General features: G+C 44.6%; 1 protein-coding gene across 1 annotated transcript in view; it reads right to left on the reverse strand.

The window, feature by feature from the left end:
* RCAN1 (regulator of calcineurin 1) overlaps nt 1–13,564 on the reverse strand; it is a 97,938-nt gene that overhangs the window by 83,643 nt on the left and 731 nt on the right. The window lies entirely within an intron of this gene.

The following is a 13,564-nucleotide window of genomic DNA, read 5'->3' on the forward strand; positions in this document are numbered from 1 at the left end:
GGAGAAAAACCTCACCACCAAGCATTAGCATTTATTTCTCAGTTACAATATTTTTATTTTAAATTGTACTAAGAAGCCTAGGATTTCTTTCTTCAATAATAATGATTTTTATGGTTTATGGTTCATGAGGCCTTCATATTCATTATGTTGAGATTTATTTTCAAAAAAGTGTTTACAATCTTAAGTTTTTTGCAACTTTGTAGTAAAGCTCATTTCACATTAAAACATCCTTTTAGCAAAGTCTCAACATACTATAGTGGAATTAATACAGGTTTTTCCAAGAATTTATAAGTGTTAATAAGCCATGCTAGTCTGCTGGCATAGCATATATGGTGCTATGGTATTCTGAATATTCAGCATCTAAATCTGCTCATTTCATACACACATGCACATGACTTCACAAACACACATGCATGCAGGCACATTTTTAAGCTGCAGAACCCACTGGCCTGAAAAAATACACACAGTTTCTGAAAGTGCCTAAGTTACTCATGGGAAAATAAAGTTTACTGTTTAATAGACTGAACAATATTTTCATGTTCATGATGGTTTTTTACTTCCACTGATACACAAATATTTATTAAGTGCCTACTATGTGGCAGGCACTGTTCCAGGAACAGGTTAAGCAGCTGCAAGCAATGTAGACACTGTAATCTCTGCATTTTAATAAAATTGCTAACTCACACTAACCACTTACTATGAGCCTGATATTATTGTAAGCTCTCTATTTGTATTATGCCCTTTCATCCTCACAACACAACCCCAGGAGGTAGGGGCTTTTATAATCCTACTTGATAAACCAGGAGTCCTAAGAACAGAGAAGTTAAGTTACTTGCCCAAGGTCACACAGCCAGTTGCTGGCAGAGCTGGGATTTGAATCCCGGCCAATCCTCCCGACTGCTGTACATTGCTGTAGTTTAACAAGAACAACTCTAAACTAAGGTAGGTGTCCATCCATAAAGGTGAATGCTGTCCACATTCAGCATTCAGAGATAACAGTGATCACAAGTGTAGGTATACACACCTTCACACTCACTGCACTCTCAGCTGAGCCATGAAAATTACTAAGATTAATAAGCAGCAACAAAACCTGCACCTAGGGAAAAGAGAATAAATACAGAGAAAAATAAGCAAAAATTAAACAGTGACCTAAGATAAAACCGGTAACAATATACTCATTGACACGAAAACAAGATCCTTGATAAAGACTAAATAAATATTTTCTGAGTACCTCCTGTCCTCGATACGATCACAAAGGTTACTATGCTACATGCAATTCTCATAGCATCCTAGTAAGCCACCATCTAGCCCTCTTTACAGACACAAAGCTGAAGATGCTCAGAATCTCAGGCACAGCCCTGAAGGCAGCCAGCTGCGTCCACTTCATTCCAAGCCACAAACGCAACACAGAATGTTCTATGCTGAAGTCACCCCCGCAACCAACAAGCTCTCTACCCCCACCCCATTTCACCCTGTATCTAGGTTGAAAGATACATCTCGAATTCAGCTATTCTAGAAAGTGATACCAATGTAATGCACCCCGAATCACTTTCCAGACACCTGCAGGTGTTTCCAGGCAGTTCATGAACTGTAACACAGCGAATTTTTCTGAAGGGTGGTCTGTTTTGAGGAGCCGCACAGCAGTTGCACTGATTGCGGACCAGCCCTGAGAACCACAGGTTGGATGCATGTGAGGGAAGCTGTACAAATTCCCCAGCATCGTGACTCCAGCCCAGAACACTGTCACTACTGGACCAGAGCGGTGTAATTCTGGAATCCTCCGGGTGTCCTGCCTACTAGCAAAAGCTTTTCCTGCTTAATCTACTGAGTAACCTAGTATCTGAAGCCCGCTCAGAAAATTCCCATTATCTCTGAAATAAAATGTTTTCATCTAAGTTCTCTCTCTGTATTTCTTTATGCTGATTTTTCATATTTCATATTCTCTTCATAATAATGCTGATAATTTCAGTCATCTTCAGGAGGAGGGTCATTCCTTTCAAAAGTCTCCCCCTCAGGTGATCTCGCTCACCTATTTGTATTCTAAACAACGGGGACAGCATCTCCCAGCAGCAGGGAATAGGTCCACTCAGGAAGCGGCTTTCTCACCTGCATGGTTTCTGCTGGAGGGAGAGGGGTGTCTCTCCACTTGAAAGGTTCAATTACACACTTATCTTTATAATAATAGCTTCTCTGCAGCAAAAGGCATGACTTCTCCCTTCTGAAAGTGCACTTTGCCTTTGATGCCTGAAATAAAGTGTAAGTCAACCAGCAAGCTCCACTGCAGAACACACATGAAGTTACTGCCCCCCAGCGGTGACCACTGGTCTTTGACCAGCATTGGACTAGCCCTAGGTGCAAAGCTCTCCGGCCCCTCCACAAGCTGGAGACTGCTCTCCTGCAGCCCCTACCTGCGGCCTGGGGACAGCCTTCCCTGGCAATGTTACCGGGTACCCCTGTTTCAGCTGGCTTAGACTCCCGAAGTCCTCCCGGTTTGTATGCTCCTGGTTCTTTTGGATGGCTCTGGGAAAGGGGAGAACATTATTCGTCAGAGAATTAAGTGGGCAGAATAAAACCAGCAGGCTGCAAGAAAAAAAGACCTGCTTTTGAGTTCTGCCAATATCTATTGAGCACCCTCGAGGACATTTCGTCACCCTTCTCAGCACGAATTTCTCATTGAAGAGATGAAAGGCACAGCCTCGGAAGAATCTTCTTGCCCCAGGACTTCGAGAACCCCAGAGTCGGATATCCAGTTACCCTGGGATTCCACAGTGCTTATTATTTTTATAAAGGGTGAAGAAGTCTCCTTCATCTATGAAACGGGGAAATAATAGTATATATCTTAGAAGGCTGTAAGAAGGATTCAAAGAGGTGATGTACTTAAAATATCTGGCACAAGTGGTAAGTGCTAAGTAAATAGGGGACCTATAATTGATGGTATAATTACTAATTACAATTCATCATTCAAGCTTCAGAGTGGGAGGGATTGCTACTAATGATTTTCCTTGGATGACAGGCATAAACCAGGATGGACAAAGTGGGATGAGACATGTCACCCTATCAATCAATATTGCTATCATGACATTTGGAAAAGTCTTCGATGACTGGCAGGTGTTTTGAGAAACATTTTACTCAAGTGATCCGGCCTTGCGAGGCTATTTTTGGCAAATCTTCAAGCAGTAACCAGACAGAATCCGTCTTGGGGCCACTTTTTTTTCTTTCTGAGACGCAGCTCGCTCTGTCGTCCAGGCTGGAGTGCGGTGGCACGACTTTGGCTCACTGCAAACTCCGCCTCCTGGGTTCAAGCAATTCTCCTGCCTTAGCCTCCCAAGTAGCTAGGATTACAGGCGCCCACCACCACACCTGGCTAGTTTTTGTATTTTTTAGTAGAGATGGGCTTTTGCCATGTTGGCCAGGCTGGTCTTGAACTCCTGACCTCAGGTGATCTGCCTGCCTCAGCCTCCCAAAGTGCTGGAATTACAGGGATAAGCCACAGCACTCAGTCATCTTGGGATCATCTAAATCATCCCTGACACACGGTTCATCTCAGATCAGTACTGCGTATGTTTCCAAGACCAATTGAAGACACAAAGTTCAAGCGACTGAAATGTATCTCCTCTCTAGCCAAATGCTGGACAAAACAGGGTATGGGTGGAAGCCAGAGAAGCTGTATGGAAGAGAGCTAGGATTGCACTGAAGAAATGCTCTTTTTTGAGCAGATTCCTACTTGGAAAAGTCAGATTTACCTTATGAGGGTGTGGGGAGTGAGAGGCAAGTGGGCTGTGAGCTCCATGAAGGGAGAGGTGGTGTTTGTCATTCACCAAGATCTATCTAGGGCTGTGCCCTCCTTACACTGGGGAAGTGGGCTGCCAGCCTGGGGTCCTGTAGCCGGTTTTGCAACCAGCACAGTGCTCAGAACATAGATGGCACCCAAAAGGTATGCGTTGAATAAATGAATGAATGAATGGAATGATGGAGCCAGGATTCAAATCTGGGTCTGCCTGGCGCCAGTGTCCAGGTATTGCCTTCCACCTGAGCACCAGGGTGCCACCCGCCTGGCACGCCATTGGCATGCATAAACATCCATTACATATATGTGATAGTTAATATTAAGTGTCAACTTGATTGGATTGAAGGATGCAAAGTATTGTTCCTGAATGTGTCTGTGAGGGCGTTGCCAAAGGAGATTAACATTTGAGTCAGTGGGCTGGGAAAGGCAGACCCACCCTCTATCTGGGTGGGCACCATCTAATCAGCTGCCAGAATAAAAACAGGCAGAAGATTGTGTAAAGAGTAGACTGGCTTAGCCTCCCAGCCTACATCTTTCTCCTGTGCTGGATGCTTCCTGCTCTCGAACATCAGACTCCAAATTCTTCAGCTTTGGGACTCAGACTGGCTTCCTTGCTCCTCAGCTTGTAGACAACCTATTGTCGGACCTTACCTTGGGATTGTGTGAGTCAATACTCCTTAATGAATTCCCCTTTAACTCCCCTTTATATATATCGATCTATCCTATTAGTTCTGTCCCTCTAGAGAACCCAAATACAATATAAATACATGACGGAAAGAATGAAAAGTCGTAACTCGTGTGAATCTCGGTTTCCCATAGGTAAAAATACTCTCTTCACAGAACTGTCCTAGGATTGAAATGAGATGTGAAAGGTATATGAAAAATTCACTTGCATTAATGCCACACTTTAAGATGATGAGCAGCAGCTGGGCACAGTGGCTCACGCTTGTAATCCTAGCACTTTGGGAGGCCAAGGTGGGTGGATCACAAGGTCAGGAGTTCGAGACCAACCTGGCCAACATGGTGAAACCTCATGTCTACTGAAAATACAAAAATTAGTTGGGTGTGGTGGCAGGCGCCTATAATCCCAGCTATTCAGGAGGCTGAGGCAGGAGAATCACTTCAACCTGGGAGGCGGAGGTTGCAGTGAGCCAAGATCGTGCCATTTTACTCCAGCCTGGGCAACAGAGCAAGACTCTGCCTCAAAAAAAAAAAAAAAAAAAAAAAGATGATGAGCAGTAGCACAGGCTTTAGAGTTAGCTGAAATTGGGTTTGAGTCTAGGGATCAACAGTTCCTTACCTATGTGACCTCAGACAGGTTACTTGGCCTCAGATTCCTCCTCTGTAGAATGGGGATGATAACAGTACCTATGCCATAGGGTTCTTATACAGATAAAATGATATATATTGTGGAGTCCTGATAAGTAAACAACAATGAGAAAAGGGCCCCAGATGGGGCAGAGCAATGAACAGTAATTCTGAGAAATGGCTAATCACAAACAACCCCCAGGCACGGTGACCTTGTTCAGCACATAGCCCCCTCCAGCACAACACTATAAAACTTCCTTCCAGCCTCTGCTGCTTGGCAGACAGCCCCCTCTCTGCTGTGCTGCCTGTTGCACCCCTGCAACATATTTTCATACTTTCTCTAATAAATCTGGCTTTCTTTACCTACAACTGTCTTGGTAAATTCCTTTACTGCCTGTGACACTGGCCCCAGCTAGGTGCACCCGTGACATGTATTACATAAACAGGGTACTTAATATACAAAATAAAGCACTTCATATTAATGAACAGAAACTATTTTATTATCTTTAAAGCACAAAGATTAACAAAAATTAAAGGTGATTATTAAGGACTAAATGCTTGCATCCCCCAAATCCAAATGCGGAAGCCCTAATCCCCAGTGTGGCTTTATTTGGAGATGAGGCCTCTAAGGAAGTAATTAGGCTAAAGGAGGTCGGAAGGGTGGGGCCCTAATGTAAGAGGATTAGTGTTCTTATAAGAAGAGACACCAGAGAGCTTGCTGCTCTCTCCACACACTGAGGAAAGACCACGAAGGGACACGGGGGAAGGGGGCCATCTGCACCCCAGAGGAGAGGCCTCACCAGCAACGGACCATGCTGGGACCCTGACCTCAGACTTGCAGCCTCCAGAACTGTGGGAAATACATTTCTGTTGCTCAAGCCTCCTAGTCTGCGTTTTTTGTTATGGCAGCCTGAGAAGATTAATACAGTGATAAAATAAGACAAGTTATTGTTATGTTGAGGAACTTTATGAATTAAATGACATTTTTGTCTCTGAATTGTGAATTCAGGCTGACCTCAAATATCTCTCTCTTTGGCATTAATTATGATTGCACATGGGAATTTCATGTGGCACCTGCTGAAATTAGTAACTAAAGGAAAAGTACTGGACCTTTCCAAGTTATAAAAGGTTTAGTTTCCCGAGTTCTTTGTTCAGAAATACGGTGGGTAACTGCTCTTGATACTTAGAAACTTAGTAACCTAGCTATAGTCCTCTCAATGAAGCGTTCCATGTTAAACTGTAGCGGCTAAAACTGTATTCTTTTATGGAGCTGAAGCTAAAAAGAAAAAAATCAGATTAGAAAAAAAATCCTTCCCCCCCCACCCCCAAATAAGTCTTTTTAATAATGTCAGGGATTCGTTTGCATTTGCTCCCCTTTCTTTTTTTCTTTTGAGACAGAGTCTTGCTTTGTATCCCAGGCTGGAGTGCAGTGGTGCAATCTCAGCTCACTGCAACCTCTGCCTCCAGGGTTCAAGCGGTTCTCAGCCTCAGCCTCCCAAGTAGCTGGGACTGCAGGTGCACACCACGGCGCTGAGCTAATTTTTGTATTTGCTAGTAGAGACGGGGTTTCACCATGTTGGCCAGGCTGGTCTCAAACTCCTGGCCTCCCAAAGTGTTGGAATTATAGGCGTGAGATGCCACACCCGGCCTTAGAAAGAAATCTTCATATGCATTTCTAAACACAGATTGTTCCACAGAAGTCAAAAAAGTTTACAAAGAAAAAAGTGTACTAACGAATATCTATCTGTGGTAGGCAGCCTATAGCAGGGGTTGCCAACCTCCGGGCCACAGACCAGTGCCAGTCCATGGCCTGTTAGGAAGCAGGCCGCACAGCAGGAGGTGAGCTGTGGGTGAGCCAGCAAAGCTTCATCTGTATTTACAGCCACTGCCCATTGCTCACATTACTGCCTGAGCTCTGGCGGCAGCACAGTCCCATAGGAGCATGAACCCTATTGTGAACTGTGCATGTGGGGGATCTGGGTTGCCTGCTCCTTATGAGAATCTAATGCCTGATGATCTGTCACTGTCTCCCATTACCCCCAGAAGGGATCATCTAATTGCAGGGAAACAAGCTTAGGGCTTCCACTAATTCTACATTACGGTGAGTTGTATAATTATTTTATTATATAATAATAGAACTAAAGTACACAGTAAATGTAATGCACTTGAATTATCCCGAAACTAGCTCCCTGCCCCCTGGTCTGTGGAAAAACTGTCTTCCATGAAACTGGTTCCTAGTGCCAAAAATGTTGGGGACCACTCGCCTATAGGATGGCCCCCAGAGAGCCCCACGTCCTGGTATTCACGCCCTTTTGTAATTGCCTCTCCCTGAGTGAGATCTGCACTTACCGACTCACTTCTCAGAATAGAACACAGTGAAAGTGATGGGATATCACTGAGATTAGGCTACAAAAAGATGGTGGACCCCATTCCATCTGGCTTGCTCTGAGGAAAGCCTGCTGCCAGGCTGCAAGCCACCTATGGAGAGGGTGCAGCATCCACCACACGAGTGAGCCTGGCAGTAGATACCACTCCTTCAGTTCAGCCTTCAGATGAAACCACAACTGGTATTTTATTGCAGCCTTGGTAGAGACTCTGAGGCAGGGGCACCAGCCTAAGCCATCCCTGAATTTCTGACCCACAGACACTGTGACATAATTAACATTGATTATTTAAGCCACTAAATGTTGGGTTCATTTGTTACACGGCAGCAGATAACTAATACACAAACCTATATTGTATATACAGATCCAATCACTCTGACAGGCATTTTATGTGTATTATAAAATGTGAGTACTATCAACAGTCCCATTTACAGGCAGGGAAACCAAGGCATCGGTAGGATAAATAGCTTCCCAGAGTCACACTGCATAAGTGGGAAAGGCATGCTTAAGACCCATAGCCTTAACCAGTATGCTTCCCAGCCTCCTCAGGTAGACTTCAATGGGGAATGTGAGCATATTAAACCCAATTAAATCTTCAGAGAAGAAAATAAATAAAACAACCCTACCCCAACTAAATCAAATAAAGAATTTCTACGATGATTGAAATTTACACAACATGAAGCCAACCCTTTCCCCAACGTCAAAGTTTGAGTTAAGGTAATTGATACTCTCCTGATGTTACACTTTGAAAATGTTTCTGTTTTTCCCAAGAAGAGCCATTTTTACTTTCTACTGCCATGGTATAGCCTCCTAATGCTCAGAGATCAAGGCAGAATGATTGGCTGTGTCTCATCAGCAAGCTCATGCTTTGATGGTGACTAGTATTTACAAAGGAAAATATTGTCTCTCACAACTGAACTGTATGTGACATGACTGGTACTTCCCCAACATCCTTGCGATGAGTCCTAATGATTCCGCATAGAAAATGTACACCCAGGGTCTACCCATCCCACACACGCTGATGTGTGCACAGTCACTATTACTGTACCAGGAGTGATGCATTCACAGACCTGCACAAATAGGCCCCTTGGTGATATGTATGAAAATGAGTGGATCACATTTTTTTTAAAGGAGAGAAACAAAGAGACAAAGAATATAGCCTGAAATATAAACATTGGAACCAACAGCCCCCCTGCTTTAGCTATTCTGCTCTAGCACAAAGCCTATTTTTTGTTCCTTTATGTAATTGTCCTGAGGCTGGAAAAGCCTGAAGTTGCAGGCAGTAACATTTAAAGCTACTGCTATGGAGGAAAAAATGCTGTAAGTAATGAAGATGACAGCAGATTGAGATGAGAGGGGTACCAAGCACTTGTTAGGGGGTGGAGTGGTGAGGAGGATTAAAAGCAGCTCTGGATGTCAAAAACATCTGATTTTAGAGTCAGACATCCTAAAATTAGAAAAATAGTGGATAACTGAAAATAAACTTCGCACATATGTAACATGTAGCTTTCAAAAATATACAACATTCTGAACCTTCCCAAATAAATTAAACGCCATACCATATTGGAGATAAGTTCATTTAAGGGGAAATTTTATTCATAATTTAAATCTGAGAAACCGCATGCCTCACTCTCACACTAGGGTGAAAAGTGAAAATGGCCTAAAACTGCCTGGATTTTCCAGTGCAATAGAACCCAACTGTTACTCTCCTGCTAGGATGTCACATTTTACAATATGCTACGACAGACCGACTTGGAAAAGGAACAGGCAGAAATGCAGCCAAGTATATACAACCTCAGGAGTGGAAACTGTGTACATCAGCAGGGCCACCTTAGGTCCTCAAACACTTCAATCATCAAATTGCTTTCGAATGATGTCTTGCTACCAGAAAACAAGTTTTGGGAGGCCAAGTGCGTGATCCGCCGTTTGGGTGGAGAGTGAGCAATTAACGCGAAGGGAGGCAACCTGAGGTTGAAAGACATGCCCCATCTCCTGGTCTGCGGGTGCCAGTAACCCCGCCTGCAGGCCACAGGGTCAAACAATACTCAGGAGAAGGAAGCCTGCAGACCAAGGGCCTGGTTGCCAGTTCAGGAAATCGAGGCACAGAAAGGGTAAGTCATCTAGCTGGAAGTGGAGCTTCATCATATTTTCAGGGATCGTTTTAAGACATAAGATGCCTCTGGTCAGGCCAAACCCTGACTTCAGACAGCGAATCTCAACCTCAACTATTAGAATTATCTGAGGAGCTTCCCAGGCGATTCCCAGCCCCAGAGATTGGAATGGGATTGGAGTGGCCTGGAAATGGGAATTTTTCAAAACTTCCTAGAGACTGTGACGTGCTCAAAGGTCTCCACTCACATAAAGAATGTAAGGATGTCACTTCTACTCCTTTTATGCTGATCTGAATAGTTTGTTATTAAAAGAAAGTCATCATAATACTATGTCTATCACAAATCTTAGGTGAGTTTTTTTTTTTTTTTAAGTAAGTTTACTCAAGAGAAAAGAGTAAATTTTTCTATAATTTTCTGACTTAGCCTTCGGGCAAAGCTCTATGAATCAAATATATATTCATATTTTGGACAACTGAAAAAGGGGCATTTGTTTCCATTACTATACAGAGCTCTATTCCCAGCTTGGAAATGAACAGAATATTATCTGAGAACTCTTAAATTCCTGGTCAGCTTGATGATGACTGAATAAACTCTTATTCCAGTGAACCAACTAACCATTTTCAGCAATTCAAAGCACATGTAATTACTGGTTCAAAGCATTTTGAATTGCTTTGCTTTTCTAAATAGAAAAGAAAAAAAGACTCACAAAAAGAGTACTATAATGGAATATGTTCATCAAATATTTGTACAAACAGAAAATAATCATATTTTAATAAAAGTTTTCATTCATCTGTAACAGTGTGAATCTCTAATACATTTAATTAACAAACTCATTATACAGTATTTACAATATTGATTCTGAGCCAGCCAACGAAAACAAATCTTACGTATCAGGCCAAGCTAATTATAGTTACAAAACAGCTTCCGACATAAATTTTCAAAAGAACTGTAGCTCAGGTCAATTTTTTTTCTTTCCTTTAAGACTAAGCTTACAGAATCATGTGACTGTATGTAAAGAAGTCTGATCCAGTCTTTCTTCCTCACACCATCACTCTCCAGATCCAACAGGCTGGCTAAGGAGGGGACGGCCAGACCCCCAGGGACTTTTGTCAGCACTGCAGTTAATGATCTGTTTACACAAGGGGAGATACCACCAACCTAAAGTGGACTCACATTTAAATTATATCATCCAAAGGTGACACCCCAGTCTTAATAGTAAGGCTGCCACACTGAAACCTCAGAAACTACATATTCCCACCTAGAAGGATGGTTTCAGCTAAATGAGAAATGGTCCACTTGCTGGAAGGCTTACCGAGGACCTGCCGTGACTTTAGCTCTCGGGTTACCCGCTGCATAGAACTATTTGCCTTCAGAGACTGGGACTCCCTTAGTCCAGCTGGTTTTTGGGTTTTCACTGATGGCTGTACATCTTACAGGACCCTAGAATTGAACACCAGTGCACAACCCTCCCTCACCCCCATTCTGAAGCTCCAGATTCTCCGAATGGAGAGAAGAGGCTCAGATGGAGGCTCTACCCCTTTCTCTGTCTCCAATACTACCACCCTAGTCCCACTCCCTTCTTATCTCCCCTGGATGATGGCAACAGCCTCCTACCAGGTTTCCTTGCTTCCTCTCTAGCCCACCTAGTTTCCCTCCTGAAGGCCATTCTCCACCAGGCTGTTCAGTTAGAATCACACTGAATCCTTACCATGGCCCCAAGGGGATGTTTTCTGGCTGCTTATCCAACCAGCCTCAGCCACCACTCACCTCTCTGTCTCTCATGCAACCCTTCATGTCCTTTAAATACATGGAGTTCACCCTGCACTGGAGCTTCTGCATCTGCTAGTCCGTCTGCCGGGATGCCGGCCACATAAACACCTCCCCAGGAAGCTTCTTCCTGTCAGCCTGGTCCAGGCTGTGCAGAGGCCTCCCTGGGCCACTCCATCTAAAGTGGCTCCCTGCTGACTCCCCTGTGTAAGTCCCCTTTATCCACACTGTCCCCAGAGCCATTATCTACCCTTCTGTGGGCCCTGAAAGGATGACCCAACCTGTGGACTCCACTTCTGAGGCTCCCTTGCCTCCTGGCTGCCCTTTGAGTTCTGCCAACGGGATCAGAAGTCTGGGAATTTCTTCCCTGCCTGTACCCTGCCTTAGCATCTCAACTCCACACCTTCAAGTCTACAGCTCCTGGCAGGCGGCTCCTCACCTGGGTTTCTGGCCATGTGACTTCCTCCCCCAACTCCAGCATCCAGCTGTTGCTCATGGCTGCAGGCCTGGACATCCCTTGTTGGTTCCTTAAGGCCTGCCCCCATTCACCAGCTCTTCAAAAAAAAACCCATGAACCCCCACAGCATTAGGACCTGACCACTCTGACCAAGCCCCCTCCCCTTGCTCTCTATTCACCTGTTTCAGTCTCTTCATTGCATTTATCACTATCCGAAATGATCTTGTTCACTTGCCTTTTTCCTATTGTCTATCTCCCCCTCAACCACTGAATCCTAAGCTCCATGAAAGCAGGGAACTGGAAATGTTCCCCCCTGTATCCTCTGGGCCTAAACCAGTGGCTGGAACACAGTAAGCACTCAATCAACAGCAAAGCCTGAATGAAGCTACATCGTCTCTGCTCAAAATATCGCCGTGTCAGTAAGACCTTCCCTGATCATCTTATGGAAAATAGCCATTTCCCCTCCTCTCCCAGACCTCCACTCCCTCCTCCTGCCTTCCAAGTCTTACTCTTTCCTATAGCATCATTACTTTCTGATATATTTGATATTTCTTCATTGCTTGTTTCCCTTCCAAAAAATGTCGCCCTGGAGGCTGAAATGTTATTTTATTTACTGATGTAGCCTCAGAGCCTAGGACAAAGTAGCAAAGTCTCAATAAGTATTTGTTAAAATGAATAGCTAGTGAAGTGGGCAAACTTTCATGCAACGCAATTTCAGGATTGTCTCCAACACTGGAAAGAATTCTCTCCAACACTGCAAGTAAGTGCCGTCTTACGTTACTTGACCTTGTTCTAGCAGAAAGACAGCCTAGAACGCCTGAGGAAAAGCGCTGAAATGCTGGCTAGCGCTTAGTTTATACGGAGGGGAAAAGGTTTTAGAGTAAGATCAATCAGTAAGACCCTGAGTTCCTGACAATTGTTGCTCTAGAAAGCATGTCTGGAAGCTTACCTAAGCACACGGCCATTGTAATTCCTTTCAGAAAGTAAGCGTACATACAAGTTATAAATAAATGACATTTACGCACACCATTCTCTGTTTCACAGTGGTGGTGTATTGGCAGCAGCCTTCAACTATAGTTCATTGACAGCATTTGTGGACCCACAGCCAAGCGCTGAAAGCACTGCTTTTTTTGACAGCTGCTCTCCTAATGGGGCATCTCTCAAAGACCGGTTTCATTCTGCGACGCCCGCGCTGTCCAAATTTTGCTCTGCACAATAACTGCAGATTTGAAATAAATTTCTCCTCCCCACCACCATTATTGATTATTCATACTTGCCCCTCACCCTCCAACGTGTCTAAATTGTGTGGATTTTGCGGGGGAGAGGCGGGGGAGGGAGTCAACTCCCCATGTACTGGGTGTCCCCGATGGCAGCAAGCCACACCTTCATACAAGGGGGCAAGGTTCTTGACTAAATATCCTAAAGGTCTGAAAGATGGTCCCCTTCCCCCCAACACCATTCCACCAAAACTGGCTAGCCGCTGGCTAATGAGCAACCACGGATCCTCACCCAAACATTGGCTTTGCTTCCAGTAGTGCAGATTGGGAATGCAGGGACGTCGTCCTATTTATGAACACTGAGTCACGTCGCCGCTCAACGTCTGTTTCCTCCTCCCTAGGAATGAGGTGACCCCCTCCTCCAGCGCGTAAACGTGGGGCCATGGCGAGAGCGCGGGGGGCGGCGGCGCTGCCCCACCTTGGGGAGCGAATTCACCCCGCTGGTCGCACAAGCCTGGGCGCACACCGGGCCG

This window comes from Rhinopithecus roxellana, chromosome 13 (genome assembly GCF_007565055.1).
Source record: "Rhinopithecus roxellana isolate Shanxi Qingling chromosome 13, ASM756505v1, whole genome shotgun sequence".
Taxonomy (NCBI): Eukaryota; Metazoa; Chordata; class Mammalia; order Primates; family Cercopithecidae; genus Rhinopithecus; species Rhinopithecus roxellana.